General features: G+C 38.1%; 1 protein-coding gene and 1 non-coding gene across 3 annotated transcripts in view; one reads left to right on the top strand and one right to left on the bottom strand.

Annotated features, from left to right (window-relative positions):
• The window catches only part of SPRY3 (sprouty RTK signaling antagonist 3), a 169,471-nt gene that overhangs the window by 83,391 nt on the left and 59,995 nt on the right, over window positions 1-26,085 (top strand). Inside the window, exon 1 of one of the 2 annotated variants that reach the window (XM_066249539.1) lies at window positions 11,293-11,351. The exons of the other annotated variant lie outside the window; for it this stretch is intronic. The gene's annotated coding sequence lies outside the window, so the exon portion shown is untranslated. Of the gene's footprint in view, window positions 1-11,292; window positions 11,352-26,085 lie in introns of those variants that run through there. 2 annotated transcript variants of the gene reach the window in all.
• Window positions 17,384-17,459, bottom strand: TRNAA-UGC (transfer RNA alanine (anticodon UGC)). Its single transcript has one exon. It is a non-coding gene; the product is annotated as a tRNA-Ala (tRNA).

Raw genomic sequence — 26,085 nt, 5'->3', positions numbered from 1 at the left:
CAGATGACCAATAGGCATATGAAAACATGCTCAATGTCACTAATCATTGGAGAGATGAAAATTAAAACTATAATGAGATATCACCTCATACCTTCCAGAATGTCTCTCATTAACAAATCAACAAGTGCTAGTGAGGGTGTGGAGAAAAAGGAACCTTTCTGCACTGCTGGTGGGAATGCAGACCCATGCAGCCATTGTGAAAAAAATATTATGGTGTTTACTCAAAAAAGTAAAAATAGAACCGCCTTACAACCCAGCTATAGCACTTCTAGGCATATATCCTAAGAATCCCAAAACACTAATTCAGTAGAAGATATCCATACCCATGTTTATTGCAGCATTGTTTGCAGTAGCTAAGATAAGGAAACAGCCAAAGTATCCATCAGTGGACAAGTGAATGAAAAAATCTGTGGTATTTTTATACAATGGGATTGTATGCAGACATAAAAAAGAAGGAAATCTTATATTTTGGGACAACATGGATGGACCTGGGGATTATTATGCTAAGTTAAATAAGCCAGGCAGATGAAGACAAATACCATATGATTTCACTTATATGTGGAATCTAATGAACACAATAAACTGATGAACAAAATAAAAACAGAGGCAAGGTCATAGGAAGCAAACAGACAGCTGTTGGAGGGAAGGAGGAAGGATGCATGAGATCAAAGAAGGTGAAGGGATTAGCCAAATTATATATACAAAACACATAGTTACAGACAACAAGGTAGCAATAACCAGAAGGAAAATGGAGGTGGAGGTATGAGAAGAGGGACAAAGGTAGCGTATGGGGGTGGAAAGAGACTTTGCATTGGACATGAGGGGCATGATGCAGTTTGTAGAATGTGTTATATTAAGTGGGAAACTTGAAACCATGTCAATACAGCAAATTAAAAAAAATTTCTGATTAAAACACACACATATTGGCAAATATGTTCTCCCATTGTGTTGTTTCTCCTTTTATTCTGTTCTTGTTGTCTTTGGCTGTGCAAAAGCTTTTTAGTTTGATATAGTCCCATTTGTTTCTCCAGTCTTTTATTTCACTTGCCCATGGAGATAAATCAGCAAATATATCTCTGCAAGAGATGTCGGAGAGCTTACTGCCTATGTTTTCTTCTAAGATGCTTATGGTTTCACGGCCTACATTTAAGCCTTTTATCCATTTTGAGTTTATTTTTGTGAGTGGTGTAAGTTGGTGGTCTAGTTTCATTTTTTTGCAGGAGGCTGTCCAATTTTCCCAACACCATTTTTTAAAGAGGCTGTTTTTACTCCATTGTATCCCTTACCTCCTTTGTCAAATATCAGTTGTCCATAGAACATATTTGACCATATGTCTGATAAGGGGTTAATAACCAAAATTTATAAAGAACTTGTAAATCTCAACACCAGGAAGACAAACAATCCAATCCAAAAATGGGCAAAAGAAATGAATAGACACTTCTCCAAAGAGGACATACAGATGGCCAATAGGCATATGAAAAAATGCTCAACATCACTAATCATTAGAGAAATTCAAGTTAAAACCACAATGAGATATCACCTCACACCAGTCAGAATGGCACTCATCAACAAAACAACACAGAATAAGTGCTGGCGAGGATGTGGAGAAAAGGGAACCCTCCTGCACTGCTGGTGGGAATGCAAACTGGTACAGCCACTGTGTAAAACAGTATGAAGATTCCTCAAAAAATTAAAATTTGAACTGCCTTTTGACCCAGCTATCCCTCTTTTAGGAATATACCCCAAGAACACCATAGAACTGTTCCAAAAGGAGAAATGCACCCCCATGTTTATGTCAGCATTGTTCACAATAGCGAAGATCTGGAAACAGCCCAAGTGTCCATCAGTGGATGAGTGTATCAAAAAGCTATGGTACATATATACTATGAAATACTACTCAGCCATAAAAAATGCTGACATCGGATCATTTAAAATAACATGAATGGACTTTGATAACATTATACGGAGTGAAATAAGTAAATCAGAAAAAAACTAAGAACTATAGGAATCCATACATAGATAGGACATAAAAATGAGACTCAGAGACATCGAGAAGAATGTGATGGTAACGAGGAATGGGGTGCGGGGTGGGGAGGGGGCGAGGAAGGAGAGAGAGGGGGTGGGGGAGTGGAGTGGCACAAGGAAAACCAGATAGAAGGTGATAGAAGACAATTTGACTTTGGGTGAGGTGTATGCAGCGTAATCAAATGTCAGAATAATCTGGAGATGACGTCAGAGTAATGGCGCGGTAGGAAACAATACCGATAAATCTCCCCCAAAACTCAACAAGATCTTCAACCAGAAACAGAAAAACCTATCCTTGGAGCCTCCAGATGTTTCACAATACACCCGAAGGTATGGTCGAGCGAAAAATTGGCTAAATGTATAATCAAACCCTGGAGGAAATAGGGAGTAAGAAATGCTCTGCCTTCCTCACTAACCTAAACAGGGCTGCTTTCACTGGGAACTGAGAATATAGAAACTAAGGCAGGCAAAGGGGGTGAATAGATCCAGGTCGCAGCACAAACAGCCGAACCAGGCTGTGGCACGGAGATCCAAGCCGAGGAAAAACTGTGCCTGTGGCAATCCAGGCAATACAAGCTAACACTCGCACCAAACCCAGCAAAGAAAGACAAGTGGGGCAGCCATTTTCCCCGATCTCCTGGTCGGCGCGCGCAGATAGTGGGCGAGAGATTCCTCCAAAGGCCCCGGGAGTGGGCACCCATGTTATCCCACAGAGAGGCAGAGTCAGAGGCCTTTGTGTGGGCCAAAAGCGGAATCTCCAGGCCACCCCAGCACCCTGAAAAAGCCATGCACGGGGAGGGAGTGAGAGCCAATTCCAACACTGGAACTTTTCCATGCAGGAGGAGGTTTCACTCAGAGTGTGAGACTGCCGGCCTGATATCCTGGTCTGCGCACACAGATAGTGAGCGAGGTTTTCCTCCAAGCACCCCAGGAGTGGGCGCCCGCCCGTATTACTGGACAGAGTGGCAGAGCCAGAGGTCTTTGAGTGGGCGGAAGCCATGCCTGATTATGCTAGCAGCTCTGACTGACTGAGCCTTACTCAGAGCCCTGTGCTGAGTGGGAATAGAGTGGGGAGTTGCCAGCTCTTTGAGCCTCTTACTATCCAGGCAGAGGCAGCAGCAACCCCATAGCTAGATTATAAGGCTACTAATTGAGGAAAGAAAGACTAGGAGAGAGGCTCCAGGAACATGGACTCTCTCACTGCCGGAGCCTATAAATGCTAATGAGCCTTGACTGCCAACGAGACTGAAGCACAATACATGGCATGGCCATATAGACTTGTCAACTGCAAACCTCTACCTGAGCGTGCCAAAGGGGCAGAACCCAGGGTACAGAGTCACCAACCAGGAAGAGGGAGAGAAAAGAAAAAGCAAGAAGATAACCTCTCAAAATCAAGAATAATCCGCAGACTTTATAACCTATCCCATTTTATTATATTTGTTCATTTGTTTCTCTTATCTTCATTCTTGATATTTTTTCTTTCCTCCTCCAATTTGGTCGTTTAACTCTCTGCCAGTCTTACTCTCTCCTCTCCTTGAACTACACTACCCATAACTGTTATATCTCCCATTATCTTTTCTTTCCTCTTCCTTTCTCTCTATGAGGGTTGCACTCCAAAACCATTAACTCTCTCTCTCTCTCCTCTTTTTTCTTTTTTCTTCTTTTAGTGGTACCCTCTTTTCTCTCTCTCTCTCTCTCTCTCTCTCTCTCTCTCTCTCTTTTCTCCCTCTATATTAATTTCTTCCTTTCTCCTTTACGTCTCCTCTCATTCAAACCTCAACAATGAACAAATTATCTTATCTGGGATTCAAACTTATGTTTGTGACATTTTGGGGGGGTTTTACTTCACCTTTTTAACTCATTAGCAGTGCTTCCATCCCTGGCTCTCCATTTTATCTAGTTCTTGTTCCACTAAATACAATAGTAATTTTTTAATTTGTCCCCCCGTTTTCCTGTTTCCCTCTTATTCCTCTCATCATAACTCTTAGTCAACCAACACCTAAAAGCAAATCATTTTATTATTGACCAAAATTTTTTTCTTATTTGCTTTTTGTGGGTCCATAACCATCTTTTTCTTTTTTTTGCCCCTTTATTACTTCTCCCCAATTCAGGCTCTCCATTACAGGCATTGTTTGTTCTATTTAGTACAATATAATTCACAGTTCACCACAAGATTTTCTCAAGAAAGAGGGGAGAGGAGAGGAAAGGAAAAAAGGGGGGGGATAATTTCCTTTTTTAATTTTAATTTTATTTTTCTTTATTTAATTATTAATTTTAAAAAAACAACTTTTTTATTTTTTATTTTTATTTTAACTTTTTATTCTTTATTAAATCTCATTAATACTATCAACAAAACCACCTTAAGATGCCATTAAGAAAGAGAAAATTGAATATCATGGATACAAAAGAAAGAGAGGTAACACAGAGAGATGAGGAAAAATCTATGGAGAAAAAATTTAATATATTGGAAACCTTGGAGTTAAACGACAGAGAATTTAAAATAGAAATCCTAAAAATACTCAGAGATATACAAGAAAACACAGAAAGGCAATTTAGGGAGCTCAGAAAACAACTCAATGAACACAAAAAATATATGTCCAAGGAAATTGAAACTATAAAAACAAATCAAACAGAGATGAAAAACTCAATTTACGAGCTGAAAAATGAGGTAGCAAGCTTAGTTAATAGAACAGGCCAGATAGAACGTAGGATTAGTGAAATAGAAGACAAGCAACTTGAGGCACAACAGAGAGAAATAGAAAGAGACTCAAAAATTTAAAAAAAAATGAGATAGCCCTACAGGAATTGTCTGACTCCATCAAAAAGAATAACATAAGAATAATAGGTATATCAGAGGGAGAAGAGAGAGAAAATGGAATGGAGAACATACTCAAACAAATAATAGATGAGAACTTCCCAAGCCTGTGGAAAGAACTAAAGCCTCACATTCAAGAAGCAAACAGAACTCTGAGTTTTCTTAACCCCAACAAACCTACTCCAAGGCACGTCATAATGAAATTGGCACAAACCAACGGCAAAGGAAAAATTCTCAAGGCAGCCAGGGAAAAGAATAATACAACATATAAAGGAAGGCCCATTAGGTTATCATCTGATTTCTCAACAGAAACTGTACAAGCTAGAAGAGAGTGGACCCCAATATTTAAAGTCCTGAAAGAGAGGAACTTTCAGCCACGAATACTATACCCATCAAAGCTATCCTTCAAATATGAAGGAGAAATAAAAACATTCACAGATACAGAAAAGATGAGGGAATTTATCATCAAAAAACCTCCACTCCAGTAATTACTAAAGGGCGTTCTCCAATCAGATACAAAGAACAACAACAACAAAAAAAACACAAGTAAAAGCTCCAAGAAGAACACAATAAAACCAAATTTAAACTGTGACAACAACAAAAAGAAAGGGGAGGAGAGGATGGAGATTAACAGTAGCAAAGGACGATGAAGTGCAAAAGTACTCACAAAATAGTGCGCTATAATGAACAGGGTAGGAACCCTTTTCATTACTTAAAGGTAACCACCATTGAAAAAACCACCACAGATAGCAACAGAGGAAAGATGTATGGAATACAACCAAATAAAAACAAAAGATAGAAAAACAAAAGAGAAGGATCAAACAAGACACAAAACTAACAGAAAGCAATCTATAAAATGGCAATAGGGAACTCACAAGTGTCAATAATTACACTAAATGTAAACGGATTAAACTCACCAATAAAAAGGCACAGAGTAGCACAATGGATTAAAAAAGAAAATCCAACTGTATGCTGCCTACAAGAAACTCATGTAAGTAACAAGTATAAAACAAATTCAAAGTGAAAGGCTGGAAAACAATACTCCAAGCAAATAACATCCAAAAAAAAAAGCAGGCGTAACAATACTCATATCTGATAATGCTGACTACAAGACAGCAAAAATACTCAGAGACAAAAATGGCCATTTCATAATGGCTAAGGGGACAAAGAATCAAGAAGACATAACAATTCTTAATATATATGCACCAAACCAAGGAGCACCAAAATATATAAGACAGCTACTTATTGACCTTAAAACAAAAACTGACAAAAATACAATCAGACTTGGAGACCTCAATACACTTCTGACGGCTCTAGATCGGTCATCTAAACAGAATCAACAAAGATATAGTGGCCTTAAACAAAACACTAGAGCACCTGGATATGATAGACATCTACAGGACATTTCATCCCAAAGTGACTGAGTATACATTTTTCTCCAGTGTACATGGATCATTCTCAAGAATTGACCATATGTTGGGTCACAAAAACAACATCAGCAAATTCAGAAAAATTGAAGTTGTACCAAGCATATTTTCTGATTACAAAGCCTTGAAACTAGAATTCAACTGCAAAAAAGAGGAAAAAATCCCACAAACATGTGGAAACTAAACAACATACTTTTAAAAAATGAATGGGTCAAAGAAGAAATAAGTGCAGAGATCAAAAGATATATACAGACTAATGAAAATGACAATACGACATATCAGAATCTATGGGATGCAGCAATAGCTGTGATAAGAGGGAAGTTCATATCACTTCAGGCATATATGAACAAACAAGAGAGAGCCCAAGCGAACCACTTAACTTCACACCTTAAGGAACTAGAAAAAGAAGAACAAAGACAACCCAAAACCATTCGAAGAAAGGAGATAATAAAAATCAGAGCAGAAATAAATGAAATAGAGAACAGAAAAACTATAGAAAAAATTAATAGTACAAGGAGCTGGTTCTTTGAAAAGATCAACAAAATTGACAAGCCCTTGGCAAGACTTACCAAGGAAAAAAGAGAAAGAACTCATATAAACAAAATCCAAAATGAAAGAGGAGAAATCACCACGGACACCGTAGATATACAAAGAATTATTGTAGAATACTATGAAAAACTTTATGCCACTAAATTCAACAACCTAGAAGAAATTGATAAATTCCTAGAACAATACAACCTTCCTAGACTGAGTCAAGAAGAAGCAGAAAGCCTAAACAGACCTATTACTAGAGAAGAAATAGAAAAAAACATTAAAAACCTCCCCAAAAATAAAAGTCCAGGCCCAGATGACTATACCAGCGAATTTTATCAAACATTCAAAGAAGACTTGGTTCCTATTCTACTGAAAGTCTTCCAAAAAATTGAAGAAGAAGCAATACTTTCAAACACATTTTATGAGGTCAACATAACCATCATACAAAAACCAGGCAAGGATGGCACAGAAAAAGAAAACTACAGACCAATATCTCTAATGAATACAGATGCTAAAATAATCTGGAGATGTTTTCTCTGAACATATGTACCCTGATTTATCAATGTCACTGCATTAAAATTAATAAAAATAAGATAAAAATAAATAAATGAAACATACACATCCACACAAAAATACACAAGGCCACTTTGTAAATGTGATGAATATGCTTATTATCCTAATTTTGATGATGGTATTACAGGTGTTTGCATGTGTTCAAGCTTACCAAATTGTACACATTATGTGAATTTATTTGTATTCTAATTATATCTCAATAAAGATGTTAAAAAGTCTCAAAATAGATCATAGTCCTAAATGTAAAACCATAAAACCTAAAAAAAAACACACACACACATAAATTATCTGTGCAGTATTTATAGTTAGGCAAAAGTTTTAGATTTAACAACAAAAGTAAAAAAGTAATTGGACTTTATTTTAATTTAACAACCATTTTCACTCTAAATGACACTGTTAAGAGAATGAAAAGATAAGCCACAGACAGGAGAAAGTATTTGCAAATTATATTTCTGGCAAAAGAACTGTATCCAGAATATGTAAAGAATTCTTAAAATTCAACCATGAGAAATGAAACAATTCAATTAAAAATGATCAGAATAATGGAACAACTCTTCACCAAAAAAAAAAAAATGCATATGCCAAAAGAAACACATACTTAATAGTTTAGAAAATACTAATTGAAACCATAATGATACACCACAGTACATCTATTACTATACCCAAAATGAAAAAAAAAAAAAAAGACTTGACAATATAAAATTCTGGGGAATATAGAAAGGAATGCTCACACAGTGCTGTAAAAAATGCAAGTGGTAGAGCCACTTTGAAAGATAATCTGGCATTTTCTTATATACAGTTAAGCACATACCTGTTAGATGACCCAGAAATCCTAGTCTTAGATATTTCCTCAAGAGAAATGAAAATTTATGTTCAGCAAAAAGTCTGTATGTGAAGGTTTATAGCAGATTTATTTTTAATAATCAAAAATAGCAATAACAGTTGTCATTCAATGAATGGATTAGTGAGGTATAGCCACAAAATGGAAAACTACTCAGCAATAAAAAGGAACAAACCATTGATTTATGGAACAACATGCATGATATCCAGTAACAACAAGCACAACTACCATTCAAATCCTGTTTTCTAAATACTATTCTCAAATGAAAGTAACAGCGCTCCATGCCTGACGAGGTGGTGGTGCAGTGGATAGAGTGTCAGACTGGAATGCAGAAGACTCAGGTTCGAGACCCCGAGGTCGCCAGCTTGAGTGCAGGCTCATCTGGCCTGAGCAAAAAGCTCATCAGCTTGGACCCAAGGTCACAGGTTTGAGTAAGGGGTTACTCGGTCTGCTGAAGGTCCGCGGTCAAGGCACATATGAGAAAGCAATCAATGAACAACTAAGGCAGGGGTCAGGAACCTTTTTGTCTGAGAGAGCCATTAACACCACATATTTTAAAATGTAATTTTGTGAGAGCCATACACCGACTCATGTACATTACGCATTATTCAATAAAAATTTGGTGTTGTCCCAGAGGACAGCTGTGATTGGCTCCAGCCACCATGAACATGAGCGGTAGGAAATGAATGGATTGTAATACATGAGAATGTTTATATTTTTAACGTTATTATTTTTTTTATTAAAGATTTGTCTGTGAGCCAAATGTAGCCATCAAGAGAGCCACATCTGGTTCGCGAGCCATAGGTTCCCAACCCCTGAACTAAGGTGTCCCAACGAAAAACTGATGATTGATGCTTCTCAGCTCTCTGTGTTCCTGTCTGTCTGTCCCTATCTATCCCTCTCTCTGACTCTGTTCATGGGGAAAAAAAAAGTAACAAGTGCTCCTTGGAGAACTGAGTGATTACTGTGCTATGGATGGAGAAACATGAGGAGCCTGGAGCATTTTGTAGGGCCTAAAAGTAAGAAAGTGCTCAAACAAAACAAAACAAAATAGAGGAAGGATGAAGGCACATTGAAAGGGCAAAGTATCAGAGACACTCCCAGTGGCCAAAGTTGACTATAAATGGTCAGAAAGAGGAAATTTTTTAGATATAGAGCTGCCCTATATTCTGTTTATTTATCGTGGTCCCATGAATCTGTGCTTTTGTTAGAATACATAGAATTGTACACCACAAAGCATGAATTTTTTTTTATTCATTTTAAAGAGTGGGGAGAGAGAGAGAGAGAAGGGGGAGGAGCAGGAAGCATCAACTCCCATATGTGCCTTGACCAGGCAAGCCAGGGTTTTGAACCGGCAACCTCAGTGTTTCCAGGTTGACGCTTTATCCACTGCGCCACCACAGGTCAGGCCACAAAGCATGAATTTTACAGTACATGAATCAAAATATAAATTAGAACGAAACAATAAAGAATTTCCAAAAATTGTAATGAGCATGTTAAATAGTTCCTACCTAAAACATATCTTTTGGTTACAGTTTGATGCTCATTGTATCTTTAAAATAACTTAACAGTTTTATAACTATACACATTTATGTTTGTTGCATATTTATTTTTAAATAATATAATCAGTTCCAGTGAAACCATTGCCCAACCTAAGAATTTTCAATAACTTTTATACACTCTTTTCATCTTGCCTCCCTCAACCTGCTGTAATCATTTCATTATTCCAAATTTTATGCTCATCATTTCTTTGCTTTTAAAAATATCTCATATCATAAACATTCAATTAGGTTAATGCTCAAAAACTTTATTTTTAATGTTTATTTATGTAAGCAGTACCCAGACCAGGGAACAAACGTGACCACATCCCCAGCAATTCCACTGGGTCCCTATCAGTTACTGCCCTCACAAGTGATGATTACCATTCTGACTTCTGTAACAGTATAAGTTTTTTTCTGTTTCTGAATGTTACTTAAATTATATACTATGTAATATCTAATGTCTGACTTATTTTGATCATATTATGTTTTTGGTATTTATTTATATTGTCTCAAAAATTTGTGGAAGTTAATTCTTGTTGTATAGTATCCTATTGTATGGGATTTATTTATTTATTCATTTTAGGCATTTAGTTTTTAATTTTTTACTGTTTGCACAGTGCTGCTATGAACATGCAGGCACATGCTTCTAGGAAACATATTATGCATTTTTGTTGTCTGTACACTTATGATTAGAATGGCTAAGTCTTAAGATATGCATGTGTTCAGCTGTAGTATGTACTATAAGTTTTACAAAGTAGAGTACCAATTGACAGTAGCACCAGCAATGATGAGAGTTTATTTGTTTTATATCCTTAATGAAGTATGATATTTTTTAAATTTTATCTATTCTTATGAATGTGTAACAGTATCACCTTGTGGTTTCAATTTGCATTTCTTATTATTTTTCTTCTTTTCCAAGTGAGAGAAGGGGAGATAGAAAGACAGACTCCCACATGTGCCCCAACCAGGATCCACCAGGCAACCCTGATCTGGGTCTAATGCTTTGTCCATTTGGAGCTGCTGGCAAAGGAGCTATTTTTAGCACCTGAAGTGGAGGCTCCATGAGCCATCTTTAGCACTTGGGTAAATGTGCTCAAACCAATAGAGCCATTGGTTGTGGGAGAAGAAGAGAGTTAGAGAGAGAAGGGGAAAGGGGAGGAGTTGAGCAGCAGATGTTCGCTTCCCCTGTGTGCTCTGACTGGGAATCCAACACAGGATATTCATACTCTGGTCCACTCTACCACTGAGCCAGCTAGCCAGAGCCTGCATTTCCTGTTGATAACTGAAGTTGAGCATCATTTTATGTTGCTGGTTATTTGGAGATACCTCTTGTGAAGATTTTTATTGGTTATCAATTGTTTTGGTTTTAAAACATAACCTATTGGATTTATTTTCTTTCTTTAAAAATATTTATTTATTTATTTATTTATTTATTTATTTATTTATTTTAGTGAGGAGAGAGAGAGGCTCTCTTATTTTAGAAGGAGGGAGTAGCAGGAATCATCAACTCACATACGTGCCTTGGCCAGGCCCAGGGTTTCAAACAGGCGTCCTCAGTGTTCCAGGTCGACACTTGATCCACTGTGCCACCACAGGTCAGGCTGGATTTATTTTCAATTCATTAATCTTAATTCATCAATTTTTTTCTTTTATTTCTATAACTCCTTTTTTATGCTTTCCACAGAAGTTTTGTGTGTGTGGTTTTCTTTGTAAATGTTTAAATTAACTACTTAATTTAAAATTTCCATATTTTCACAGGCTGAAACTTTATCAGGAAATACAAAAAGACACAAAAATCACAGCACCAGATCAGAATGTGTCAGAAAAATACAATAAATAAAAAATGTTTTAAATTCATATTTCTTTACATGTAAAAAAAGCCACACGTTTTCTTTGTTTTTTTTTTTAAAGATTTTATTTATTCATTTTGGAGAGGAGAGACAGAAGCAGTGGGAGGAGCAGGAAGCATCAACTCCCATATGTGCCTCTACCAGGCAAGCTCAGAGTTTTGAACAGGTGACCTCAGAGTTCCAAGCCGATACTTTATCCACTGTGCCACCACAAGTCAGGCACATTTTTTTTGTAAAAGTACACTTAAATTTAACCACATTTCTCAATAGCTAAATTAAATTTCTGTAATTGGGTTTATAGGGAAAGAAAAGGGTTGCCCAACAGAAAACATTGCTGGAACCACTCATTTTATTTTTATACTATTGATTGTTATTCCCAAATGTCCTTCAAAATAAAAACCCTTATTTTATTATATAAATAAATAAATAAATAAATAAATAAATAAATAAAATTTCTGTGCTAAGTAATAAAGGTATTTTGTGTCCGTATTGCAGAAGCAAGGTAGATTTTCATCTAAAATTTGGTTCAGATGTCAAGACTAATAATGCCCCATGCACAAAAAGGATATAAAAAGCATTACTATTAACAAGACAGGTAATAGCAAATGTTGTAGAGGCTGTGGAGAAAAAGGAACCCTCATCCACTGTTGGTGGGAATGTAAAGTAGTACAACCATTATGGAAGAAAGTATGGTGGTTCCTCAAAAAAATGAAAATAGAACTACCTTATGACCCAGCAATCCCTCTACTGGGTATATACCCCCAAAACTCAGAAACATTGATACGTAAAGACACATGCAACCCCATGTTTATTGCAGCATTGTTCACAGTGGCCAGGACATGGAAACAACCAAAAAGCCCGTCAATAGATGACTGGATAAAGAAGATGTGGCACATATACACTATGGAATACTACTCAGCCATAAGAAATGATGACATTGAATCATTTACAGCAAAATGGTGGGATCTTGATAACATGATACGAAGCGAAATAAGTAAATCAGAAAAAACCAGGAACTGCATTATTCCATACATAGGTGGGACATAAAAGTGAAACTAAGAGACATTGACAAGAGTGTGGTGGTTACGGGGGAGGGAAGGGGGGAAAGGGAGAGGGAAAGGGGGAGGGGGAGGGGCACAAAGAAAACTAGATAGAAGGTGACAGAGGACAATCTGACTCTGGGTGATGGGTATGCAACATAATTGAACGACAAGATAACCTGGACTTGTTATCTTTGAATATATGTATCCTGATTTATTGATGTCGCCCCATTAAAAAAATAAATAAATAAATAAATAAAAAAGCATTACTTACATAATGAAGCTTTTTAGGGAGAACAGGGCAGGCATCCCAAGATGGTCTGAAAGTGGCTTGAGAGAACTAAGAAGGGAGTCTGCTTTGGACTTTTATGATGCTTAGGGAGTTGAGCCAGGGTGGGGATTTCTGTGCATGGGCAAGGCATTGTGTTCTTTGAATCTTCTGCCTCCACCAAAGGAGGGAGCACCCAGGCTTTCTCATCAGCTTGTTCATATGTGGGGCAGAAGAAGTGGGAAAGCTGAGGATTAAAAGATGTCATCAGCCAAACATCAAAAAAATGAAGTCATGCTCTTTATTACAAAGTACTTAAATTTTCTTTGCTGTCTCATTTTTTTTCTGTTTTATTGAGATATAGTTGACATAAAGCTCTATAGAAGTTTAAGGTGTATAGCATAATGACTTGACGTAGATATATCATGCAATAAATACAATAAGTACAGTTAAACTCCATCTCCTCCTGTAGTTACAAATAGTTTTTTCCTTGTGGGGAAAATTTTTAGGATCTCTTTTTTTGTTTGTTTTTTGTGAGGGCGGGGTTGTGACAAAGTAAGAGAGACAGAGAGAGGGACAGGAAGGGAGAAACATAAAAAATTCTCTGTTGCAGCTCCTTATTTGTTCATTGATTGCTTTCTCATATTGCCCTGATCGAGGGACTACAGCAGACCCAGTGACCCCTTGTTCAAGCTGGTGAGCCTTGCTCAAACCAGATGAGCCCACACTCAAGCCAGTGACATCGGGGCTTTGAACTTGGGTCCTCTGTGTCCCAGTCCAATGCTCTATCCACTGCACCACCATCTGGTCAGGCTTCACAGAGTTGTGTTAAAGATAGTTATCATGTTGTACATACATTTCCAGTACTTAATTATTTTGTAACTGAAAGTTTGTGCCTTTTGACTACCATCATCCAATTCCCCTCTTCCACCACTAAGATCTTGTTTTCTTTTTAAATAAATTTATTGGAATGACACTGGTTAATAAAAGTATATAAATTTCAAGTGTACAATTCTGTAATTTATCATCTGTACATTGCATTGTGTGTCTACTCCAAAAGTAAAAATTTTCATCATCATATATTTGAGCCCCTTTACCCTTAATCATCACCCACTCCCCTTCCTTCTGGTAACCACCATGTTGTTGTCTGTGTTTATGAGTTTCATTTTTATACTCCACATATAAGTAAAAGTCATATGGTTCTGAACTTCTTCTGAATGACTTATTTGCTTATCATGATATCCAATCATGATGTCACGAATGACAGCATTTCATCTTTCCTTATGGTTGAGTAGTATTTCATTGTATATATGCAGCACATCTTCTTTATCCAAACATGTATTGAAAGACACTTTGGTTGTCTCCATGTCCTAGCCACCATGAATAGTGCTGCAATGAAGATAGGGAATGCATATATTTTGGGGAATAATTGTTTTTTATTTTTTTGTGTGTAGATACCCAGAAAAGTGGTTCACATGGTAACTCTATTGTTATTTTTTTGAGGAGCCTCCATATTGTTTTCTTTTTTAAATGTTTATTTAGAAAATTAACTTTAACAGGGTGACAGTGATCAATAGGAGAACATAGGCTTCAGGTAAACATTTCTATAGCATTTGAACTGTTGATTATGTTGTATATGCATCACCCAAAGTCAAATCATTTCCATCACCTTATATGTGTCCCTTTTTAGGCCCTTCCTCTTACGTGCTACCATCTCCTTATTCACTCAAGTCCCTTACCCCTCCCCCACATTCCCTTCCTCCTGGTAACTACTTTACATTTACCTATGTTCATAAGTCTCGGTTTTATATCCCACCTATGTGTGATATCATATAGTGTGTAGCTCTTTCTCATTTACTTATTTCACTCAGTATAATGTTCTCAAGTTCCATCCATGTTGTTGGAAATGTCACTCTGTGAACATTTATTATGGCTGAGTAGTATTCCATTGTATATGTGTACAACATCTCCTTTATCCAATCCCCTATTGAGGGACACTTTGGTTGTTTCCATGTCTTGACCACTGTAAACAATGCTGCAATGAACATGGGGCTGCATGTGTCTTTACATACCAATGTTTTTGAGTTTTGGGGGTATATACCCAGTAGAGGGATTGCTGGGTCATATGGTAGTTCTATTCTAAGATTTTTGAAGAACCATCATACTTTCTTCAATAATGGCTATACTAATTTGCATTCCCACAAGCTGTGGATGAGGTTTCCTTTTTCTCCACAGCCTCTCCAACACTTGTTATTACCTGTCTTGTTGATAATTGCTAATCGAACAGGTGTGAGGTGGTATCTCATTTTGATTTGCATTTCTCTAATAGCTAGTGAAGATGAGCATCTTTTCATATACTTGTTAGCCATTTGTATGTCTTCTTGGGAGAAGTGTCTGTTCAGGTCCATTCCCCATTTCTTTTTTTTAAATTTTTTTATTTATTCATTTTTAGAGAGAGAGGAGAGAGAGAAGGGGGAAGGAGCAGGAAGCATCAACTCCCATATGTGCCTTGAACAGGCAAGCCCAGGGTTTTGAACCGGTGACCTCAGCATTCCAGGTCGACACTTTATCCACTGCACCACCACAGGTCAGGCGTCATTCCCCATTTCTTAATTGGATTGTTTGCTTATTTGTTCCTGAGCTTTCTGAGTTCTTTATATATTTTGGATATTAACCCCTTATTGGAGCTATTGTTTGCAAATATCTCCCATTTAGCTGGCTGCCTATTTGTTTAGTTATCATTTTCTTTTTTGTGAAGAAGCTATTAATTTGATATAGTCCCATTCATTTATTTTTGCCTTTACTTCCCTTGCCTTTGGGGTAAAATTTATAAATTGTTCTCTACGGCCAAGGTTCATGAGCTTAGTATCTATGTTTTCTTCTATGTAATTTATAGTTTCAGGTTTTATATTTAGGTATTTAATCCATTTTGAATTAATTTTTGTGCAGGAGAATAAACTGTAGTCAAGTTTCATTCTTTTGCATATGGCTTTCCAATTTTCCCAGCATTACTGATCACGCTTTCTTTTCTCCATTGTATGTTTTTGACTCCTTTGTCAAAGATGATTTGTCCATATATATGAGATTTTATTTCTGGGCTCTCGATTATGTTCCAGTGGTCTGTATGTCTGTTTTTCTGCCAATACCATGCTGTTTTGATTTTTGTGGCTCTATTGTAAAAGTTGAAGTGAGGGAGTGTGATTTTCTGGCTTTATTCTTTTTCCTCAGGATTGCTTTGGCTTCAGGGTTTTTTATGGTTCCATACAAACCTGGTGATTTTTTGTTCTATTTCATTAAAAGTAACATTGAGATTTTGATGCAGATTGCATTAAATTTGTACATTGCTTTGGATAGTATGGCCATTTTAACTATATTGATTCTTCCAATCTATGAACATGGAATAAATATTTTTCCATTTCATTGTGTATTTTTCAATTTTTTTTATAATGCTTTGTACTTCAATATATAGGTCCTTCTCATCCTTTGTTAAGTTTATTTCTAGGTATTTTAACTTTTTGTTGCAATTATAAAAGAAATTATATTTCTTAGTTCATTTTCTGAAGTTTCATCATTGGCATATAGGAAAGCAATAAACTTTTGTCTATTGATTTTGTACCCTAAAACATTACTATATTGGTTTATTGTTTCCAATAGTTTTTTGGTGGAATCTTTGAGGTTTTCTATATACAGAATAATGTCATCTGCAAAAAGTGATACATTAAGTTCTTCTTTCACAGTATTAATGCCTTTTATTTCTTTCTTTTGCCTGATAGCTTTGGCTAATACTTCCAGAACAGTGTTGAATAGACTGGAGAGAGTTGTTAGTTTTGTGTTGTTCTTGATTTAGAGGAAAACCCTTCATTTTTATCACGATTTAAAATGATATTGGCTGATGGTTTGTCATATATGGCCTTTATTATATTGAAGTACTTTCTTTTTATACTGATTTATTGAGTGTTATAAATACTAATAGATGTTGTATCTTATTAGATGCCTATCCTGTATCACTTGATATTATCATATGAATTTTGTTATTTGTTTTGTTTATGTGGTGTGTTACATTGATCAATTTATGTATGTTGAGCTATCCTTGTGCTCCTGGAATAAATCCTACTTGATTGTGATATATTATTTTTTAATGTGTTAGTGTATCTGATTTGCTAGTATTTTTTTTTTGTATTTTTCTGAAGCTGGAAACGGGGAGAGATAGTCAGACAGACTCCCGCATGAACCCGACCGGGATCCACCCGGCACGCCCACCAGGGGCAACGCTCTGCCCACCAGGGGGCGATGCTCTGCCCCTCACTCTGCCACGACCAGAGCCACTCTAGCGCCTGGGGCAGAGGCCAAGGAGCCATCCCCAGCGCCTGGGCCATCTTTGCTCCAATGGAGCCTTGGCTGCAGGAGGGGAAGAGAGAGACAGAGAGGAAGGAGGGGGGGTGGAGAAGCAAATGGGCACCTTTCCTATGTGCCCTGGCTGGGAATCGAACCCGGGTCCCCCGCACGCAAGGCCGACGCTCTACCACTGAGCCAACCGGCCAGGGCGATTTGCTAGTATTTTTTTATTTGCTAGCATATTGTTTAGTATTTTTGCAATGTATTCATCAGAGATATTGATTTATAGTTTTCTTTCATTGTGTGTTCCTTGCCAATTTTTTTTTTAAAAGGAAGAAACTATTTTTTTAAGATTTTATTTATTCATTATAGAGAGGAGAGAGGAGAGAGAGAGAGAGAGAGAGAGAGAGAGAGAGAGAGAAGGGGGGAGGAGCAGGAAGCATCAACTCCCATATGTGCCTTGACCAGGCAAGCCCAGGGTTTTGAACCGGCAACCTCAGCGTCTCCAGGTTGACGCTTTATCCACTGCGCCACCACAGGTCAGGCTCCTTGCCAATTTTTTTAATCAGGGTTATATTGACTTCATAAAATGTGTTAGGAAGTATTGTACATACTGCTTATTCTATTTTTTGGAAGATTTTGAGAAGAATAGGTATCAAATCTTCTTTGAATGTTTGGTAGAATTCACTACTGTAGCCATCTGGTCCTGTATTTTATTTTGAGGGAAGTTTTATTTTGTTTTGTTTTGTTTTTGTGACAGAGACAGAGAGAGAGAGAGATAGGGCAGACAGACAGGAAGGGAGATGAGAAGCATCAATTCTTTGTTGTAGCACCTTAGTTGCTCATTGATTGCTTTCTCATATGTCCCTTGACCAGGGAGGGGAGGTACAGCAGACCGAGTGACCCCTTGCTGAAGCCAGCGAACTTGGGCTCAAGCTGGTGAGCCTTGCTCAAACCAGATGAGCCTGCACTTACGCTGGCAAATATGGGGTTTTAAACATGGGTTTGAAGGAAGTTTTTCATAGCTGTTTTTGTTTTCTTCCTGCTTATGGCTCTATTTAGGTTTTCCACTTCCTTGTGACCCCGCCTAGGAAGATCGTATAGTTCTAGGAATTTATCCATTTCTTCTAGATTGTTGAATTTGGTGGCATATAATCTTTCACAGTATTCTACTCTGATGTTTTGTAGATCTGTGATGTCTGTGGTAATTTCTCCTCTTTTATTTCAGATTTTGTTTGTGTGAGTTCTTTTTTTTTCCTTAGTGAGTCTAGCCAATGGTTTGTCAATTTTATTGATCTTTACAAAGAAACAGCTCTTTGATTCATTAATTTTTTTCTATAGTCTTTTTATTCTCTATTTCATTTAGTTATGCTCTAATTTTATTATTTCTTTTCCTCTTTGACTTTGGGTTGCCTTTGTTTTTCTTTTTCTACTTCTTTAAGTTGTGATGTTAGGTTATTTACTTGGGATCTGTCTTGTTTCTTGATACAAGCCTGTAATGATATAAACTTGCTGTTATTACTGCTTTTACTGCATCCCAGAAGTTTTGATATGTCCTGTTGCCAGTGCTGGATACTCAAATTTTATTTCTCCCCAACAAGGTGTGAAGCAGGTTCAGATTGAGTGTGTCTGACAGTCTCCTCTGTAGAAATTCTTCCAGCTGGTGAAACCAGGGAGGAAGCCTGAGAGAATCTTTTCCTGGGGATGACTGTGCCCCCCCCAGAAAGTGGATAAGCTTCTAAATCAGACCCAACAACAAGCTCATGGGGACCCACACTTTAAATGTCCATGCTCCAAGCTTCTCTCCCTTTCCCCTGTTAAACATAGTTCAGCAGGGAAGGATATCCACATCCCAGGTTGGCTGCCTGTGAACTTCCACCCTGTCCAATGTACATGAGCCACTGTGCCAGTGCTGGTCAAAGAAAGTGGAACTCGTCTCAACTGGGCCAGGTGTGAGGAAACCTTTCTTAGGACATGCCATCAGCAAGGGTTGTTAGAACCTGAACTGATGTTCTCCACAGGTTGCCACTGGATGTGCCAGCCCTGGGTGTTCCTGGATGAAACCTGGTGTAGACTAGTGGAGGATACTACTTGTGACTGGTACTCAGCAACCTTCTTGAAGCTTCAAACAATCTAGAGTTTGTGGCAGCCTCTGCTGGGCCCAGGTGCACATGGAAATACCAAGCCATACACCTAGGCTGGCTTTTACCCAGTCGTGACCAGGGAGAAGTTCCACAAAAGGCCAAGGTTCTCTGAGCCCTGCCTTTTGCAGCTTGTGTCTGCTGACTGCTTGTTGGGTTTGGCCACTTAAAAAACCTCTGTTAGATTCTAGAGCCTAGGGAAATTTATGGATTAGGAAGGGTGGAGGTTGTGGCTTGGCCCCAGTCTGTTCAAGCTTTTTTCACAGACCCCAGTAGAATGTGGCCCCAGGAGTCCAGTGAGTGTGCCTTCTGTCACCCAGAGGTGTGGTCTACCTGCAGTGCTGACAGTTTCTACTGAATCTTCTGTGAGACAGAAGCTCCAGTCTTAGGCTTGGGAGAGAGTATGGGAAAGCTCTGGCCTCAACACCAGAAAACTGTGTCACTGATGTGCTTTCTGATTCCTGATTGACTTCTCAGAATGGCTCAGTCTACATATTTTGGAGCAAGATAGCTTCCCGAGGGTGGGGCACTTGCTTTCTCCAAGCCTGATGCTGCACAAAGAGGACTGCTCTACCTATGAAAGATGGTGACTGCAGTATTGAAGAATGACTCAGCACAAGGGCTCTAGTGGCTGCCCCCACAGTGTTTCTCCCTTGACCCCCACCTTCACACTCTCCTCATGCAACTCTAATCCTTTAAGCTCTCCCCCATGGGAGCCCCTGGTAAGTTGCTGTGAATGATATTTTCTGTACTGGCCCTTTAGAACGAGTCTTGCATCTCCAAGAGCCCAGTCTCTTTCTCAAGGACAGAAACCTTGGCTATTTTTACTGCCAAATCATATGTGAGTGCCCTTTCTAAGATTTGGGGCTCTAGGCTGGGGTGCCAGCCTGGGGCTTAAAACCCACACCTCTAGGAGCAATCCTCCCTGCAGTAAGAGTCCTTCTGGATCCTCAGCCACTGCTCACTTCTGTAAGTGAGGCAGCCCTTTCCACATCTCCACCCTTCCTAGCAGTCTCATTGTGGCTTATTCTGTGATCCTTGGTTATAAACTCCTCTTTGTTAAGTACAAAGTTGATTTTTCAAGATTGTTCATGAATTAAATTGTAATCTAGAGTGATGTCAGAGAAATGGAATCGTTAGTGATACTCTCAATCTCTCCCCTTGAAATTTCTACACATTCTACAACTATATGCAGAGAAAAAATCCCAGATGAAGCTGAAATATATACACACCAGGTAGACAAAGGCATGATTGCTCAAGAAGGGAGGCCAGAGATAGAATCTGCTCACAGAAAAGAGAAAGCAAGAAGACTGAGTCTTTCTCTTTCTTCACGGACCTGGGGGAGGGAGGCATTGTTGGTGTAGGCTTCGTCTCAGACCCAGAGCCTGGAGAAGAGGAAAATCAGGAGGGAAAGACCTGAGATAGGGTGACAATCAAGACAGGGAACAGGGCCATTTCCCAGCATCTGCTGCACCAGTTATTGCAGTTGCTGGGTACACACAAAGCCCATGGTGTGTTCCTAAGAACTGCATGTGAATAGCTTGTGGATATCAGCCCATGGGTCACTGATATGCCCATCCACTTGATCTGCCTGCGTGACCTGCGGAGTTTACCCTTGTGGCACCAGATGCACTTAATCCATGATCTCTGCCACAACTGCTCTCAGAGCTCAAACACCAGCTCATGGCATGCAGCCACTTCCCTGCTCAAGGCTGTGCTTTGAGTGCTTAGAATGGTATAATTGGAGAGACTAGACTGTGTAACTCCAGCCTCATGGTCCCTCATTACTTCTCTTGCTGTGTGAACAGTGGGGGTGCTCTCTCCTGTGAGAGGTAGGGGTGCCCAAGCACTTGATCCCCTGCTCTGTTGGGACATGGAGGAAGGCCTCAGAGGACCCCTGATTTGCCATTGCTAGAGCCACATAATTGCAAAGCCCTAACAACAAGCCCTTCCTACCAATGCAATGGCCCTGCCTGCATCATTACAACAGTGACGCCTAAGCAGAACTCTATCCAGGAATCGCACAGAGGCAAATCTTACCAGAAAAGGGAATCAAATATGGATATATAAGACAGAGACTTAGCTCAGATAGATGATGAAAAATCTCCAGAACAAAATCTCAATTACATGGAAACCTTGGAGCTTAATGACAGAGAATTCAAAATTAAAGTTCTCAAAATACTCTATAATATACTAGAAAACACTGAAAGGCAATTTAGTGAGCTCAAAAAACAACTTAATGAACAAAAAGAGTACTTAACCAAGGAAATTGAAACTATAGAAAAGAACCAAACAGAGATGAAAAACCCAATACATAAACTGAAAAATGAGGTACCGAACTTAGCTAATAGAATAGGCCAGATAGAGGAAAGAATCAGTGACATTAAAGACAGGCAACTTGAGATACTACAGAGAGAAGAAGAGAGAGACTCACAAATTTAAAAAAATAAGAAAGCCCTACAAGAATTGTCTGACTCTGCCTGACCTGTGGTGGCACAGTGGATAAAGCATCAACCTGGAAATGCTGAGGTCACCGGTTCGAAACCCTGGGCTTGCCTGGTCAAGGCACATATGGAAGTTGATGCTTCCAGCACCTCCCCCCTTCTCTCTCTGTCTCTCCTCTGTCTGTCTCTCCCTCTCCTCTCTAAAAAAATGAATAAAAGAATTGTCTGACTCCACCAGAAAGAGCAATATAAGAATAATGAGTATATTAGAAGAAGAAGAAGAGAAAAAGGGAATGGAAAACATATTGAAACAAATGATCAATGAGAAGTTCTCAAGCCTTTGGAAAGAGTTAGAGCAGGCATGGCCAACATATGACCCATGGGCCAGATCCAGCCCGGGTAATGAGTTTATGTGGTCCACAATAAAATTTTTATTCTCTGCAACTTTAAACTGTCAACTACTCAGAAATGGAAGTGTCTTTGATTATTGGAAATCGAGATATTTAAGAAGATAGTGATATATGGGAAAAATTCCAGGTGTGACTAATCTAGGTTTAACTTCCAATAATTGCTTGAATGGATTCGTGATACTTCTTTATTTTTTTTTAAATTCATTATAAAGATTTACAACTTTTGTACTCATCTGTACTCGATATGAACTGTTTGACATTTAGTGGCAATGTGAAAACCACATTTAGGTGAAGTTTGCCAGTGCACACCCAAGGTCAAACAACCCATTATTTTTGTGGTCAAGTGTGCTGAATCAAGTGGTATTGTAGCATAGACAATTCCTGCAGTTGATAACTGAAAACGTGTCCAGGCTGTTTGTAAAACAAAATAATTGTTTTATTTGTGATATAACCTCTTCAAGTTCATTCTATTAATTAAAAATTGTTTCAATTGATTGTGATGCAGTTTGGATATTTATATAGTATGTAATTATACAGTGTGTCCATAAAGTCATGGTGCACTTTTGACCGGTCACAGGAAAGCAACAAAAGACGATAGAAATGTGAAATCTGTACCAAATAAAAAGAAAACCCTCCCAGTTTCTGTAGGATGATGTGGCAGTATGTGCGCATGTGCAGATAATGACATAACACCATGTATACAGCAGAGCAGCCCACGGCCATGCCAGTCAAGATGTGGACAGTACAGAGGAAAGTTCAGTGTGTTCTGTAGCTCGCTAAATTCGAATCCGGGACCAAAGTGCAACGTGAACATCAGCATGTTTATAATGAAGCGCCACCACATAGGAATAACATTACTCAGTGGGATAAGTAGTTGAAGGAAACTGGTAGTTTGGTGGAGAAACCCCGTTCTGATAGGCCATCAGTCAGTGACGAGTCTGTAGAGGCTATACAGGATAGCTACCTAAGGAGCCCTAAAAAATCTGTGCATGAGCCCACATTGAACTGCACTGAATAGATATGAAATTGGGAGAGTTTTGTTTTTATTTGGTGCAGATTTTACATTTCTATCATCTTTTGTTGTTTTCCTGTGACCGGTCAAAAGTGCACCATGACTTTACGGACACACCTGTATTTTTATTAAAATATATATATATATATATATATATACACATATATATATATATATATGTATATATATATATATATATATATTTGTATTTTTCTGAAGCTGGAAACGGGGAGAGACAGTCAGACTCCCACATGCGCCCGACTAGGATCCACCCGGCACGCCCACCAGGGGCTACGTTCTGCCCACCAGGGGAAGATGCTCTGCCCCTCCGCAGCATCACTCTGCCGTGACCAGAGCCACTCTAGCGCCTGGGGCAGAGGCCACAGAGCCATCCCCAGCACATGGGCAAACTTTGCTCCAATGTAGCCTTGGCTGCGGGAGGGGAAGAGAGAGACAGAGAGGAAGGAGGGGGGGTGGAAAAGCAAATGGGCGCTTCTCCTATGTGCTCTAGCCAGGAATCGAACCTGGGTCCCCCGCACGCCAGGCCGACGCTCTACCGCTGAGCCAACCGGCCAGGGCTTAAAATATTTTTATTAAAATAATATTGTATATTGAAACATTTTTTCACTCACATTTATTCATAAACAAATTACATAATAAAATTTTGTTTACTTAAATTGTTTTTGTATTTAACATTTTTAAATTTTAATGTTTTGTCCAGCCCATGAAAAAAGTTTTCTTTCTAATCTGGCCTGGGGGCAAAAACTGTTGGCCACGCCTGAGTTAGAGCCTCAAATCCAAGAAACAAACAGAATACCAAGTTACCTCAACCCAAAAAGACCTACTCCAAGACCCATCATAATGAAATTATCACAAATCAATGACAAAGAAAGAATCCTCAAGGCAGCTAGGGAGAAGCAAAATAGAACATATAAAGAAAGGCCCATTAGGCTATCATTAGATTTCTCAGCAAAAACTCTGCAAGCCAGAAGAGAGTGGACCCCAATATTTAAAGTACTGAAAGAGAAGAACTACCAGCCAAGAATACTATATCCATCAAATATGAAGGGGAAATGAAAACATTTACAGACATACAGAAGCTGAGGGAATTTATCACCAGAAAACCCACACTACAGGGAATACTAAAGGGGGTTATCTGACCAGATACAAAGAACAAAACAAAACTACAAGTAAAAATTTTAACAAAACCACAATTACAAAAAGATAATCTGTGACAACAATAACATAAAAGGGGAGAGGATAATGATCAGCATTAGCAAAGAAGGATGGAGTGCAGTAGCACTCATGAGATAAAGGACTCTAATGAATATGATAACCTTTCTTTTAATAAACTAATGGTAACCACAACTGAAAATGCCACTACTAAAACACATAGCTTAAAAAAAGAAGGAACAGAAGATAGAGGACTGTAATGCCACCAAACAAAAACAAATGACAGAAAAACAAAAAAGAAGAACCAAACAAGAGACAAAGCTATCAGAAAACTGATAAAATGCCAGTAGGCAATCCTCAGGTGTCAATAATTACACTAAATGTAAATAAATTGAACTCACTGATGAAGAGGCACAGAGTAACAGATTGGATCAAGAAGCAAAACCCAACAGTATACTGCCTTCAAGAGACACATCTAAGCTACAAGGATAAAAATAGATGCAAATTGAAAGGTTAGAAAACAATTCTCCCAACAGTAAATGCCAAAAGAAAAGCAGGTGTAGCCATACTTATATCTGACAATGCTGACTACAAGATGACAAAGGTAACCGGAGAAAAATATGGACATTTCATACCGATAAAGGGGACACTGTATCAAGAAGACACAACACTTCTTAATATATAGGCACCAAACCAGGGAGCACCAAAAAATATAAAATTTCTACTAACTGATGTAAAAGTACAAACTGAAAAATATATAATCAGACTTGGAGACTTCAATACACCATTGATGGCTTTAGATTGTTCATCCAAATGGAAAACCAATAAAGAAATATTGACTTTAAATGAAACACTAGAAGAAATGGACATAACAAACATCTATAAGACATTTCATCCCAAAACGTCAGAGTATTCATTTTTCTCCAGTGTACATGGCACATTTTCAAGAATAAACCATATGCTGGGCCACAAAACTAACATCAACAAATTAAATTATACAAATGTATTTTCTGACCATAAGGCTTTGAAACTAGAATTCAACTGAAAATAAAAAAAGTAAACAAACCCACAAAAATGTGGAAATTAAACAACATACTTCTAAAAAATGACCCAGTTAAAGAAGAAATAAAGAATGAGATCAAAAGCTATATACAAACAAATGAATATGACAACACAACATATCAGAATCTCTGGGTTGCAGTGAAAGCAGTAATAAGAGGGAAGTTCATATTATTACAGAATTATATGAAAAAACAAGAGAGCCCAAGTAAACAACCTAACATCACATCTTAAGGAACTAAAAAAAAAAAAGAAGAACAAAGGCAATCCAAAACCAGCAGAAGAAAGGAAATAATAAAAATTAGAGCAGAAATAAAGGATATAAAGAACAGAAAAACTATAGAAAAAAATAATACAACAAAGAGCTGGTTCCTTGAAAAGATCAACAAAATTGACAATCCTCTGGCAAGACTCACTAAGGAAAAAAGAGAAAAGACTCATATAAATAAAATTCAAAATAAAGAGGAGAAATTACCACAGATATCATAAATATAAAAAGAATTATTGCAGAATACTATGAAAAACTATATGCCACAAAATTCAACAACCTACAAGAAATGAGTAAACTAGAATAATACAATCTTCCTAGACTGAATC

Source organism: Saccopteryx bilineata, chromosome X, assembly GCF_036850765.1.
Source record: "Saccopteryx bilineata isolate mSacBil1 chromosome X, mSacBil1_pri_phased_curated, whole genome shotgun sequence".
In the NCBI taxonomy this organism is placed as follows: Eukaryota; Metazoa; Chordata; class Mammalia; order Chiroptera; family Emballonuridae; genus Saccopteryx; species Saccopteryx bilineata.
Note: the sequence above shows the minus strand (reverse complement) of the source record. Positions and strands in the feature narration are given on the sequence as shown.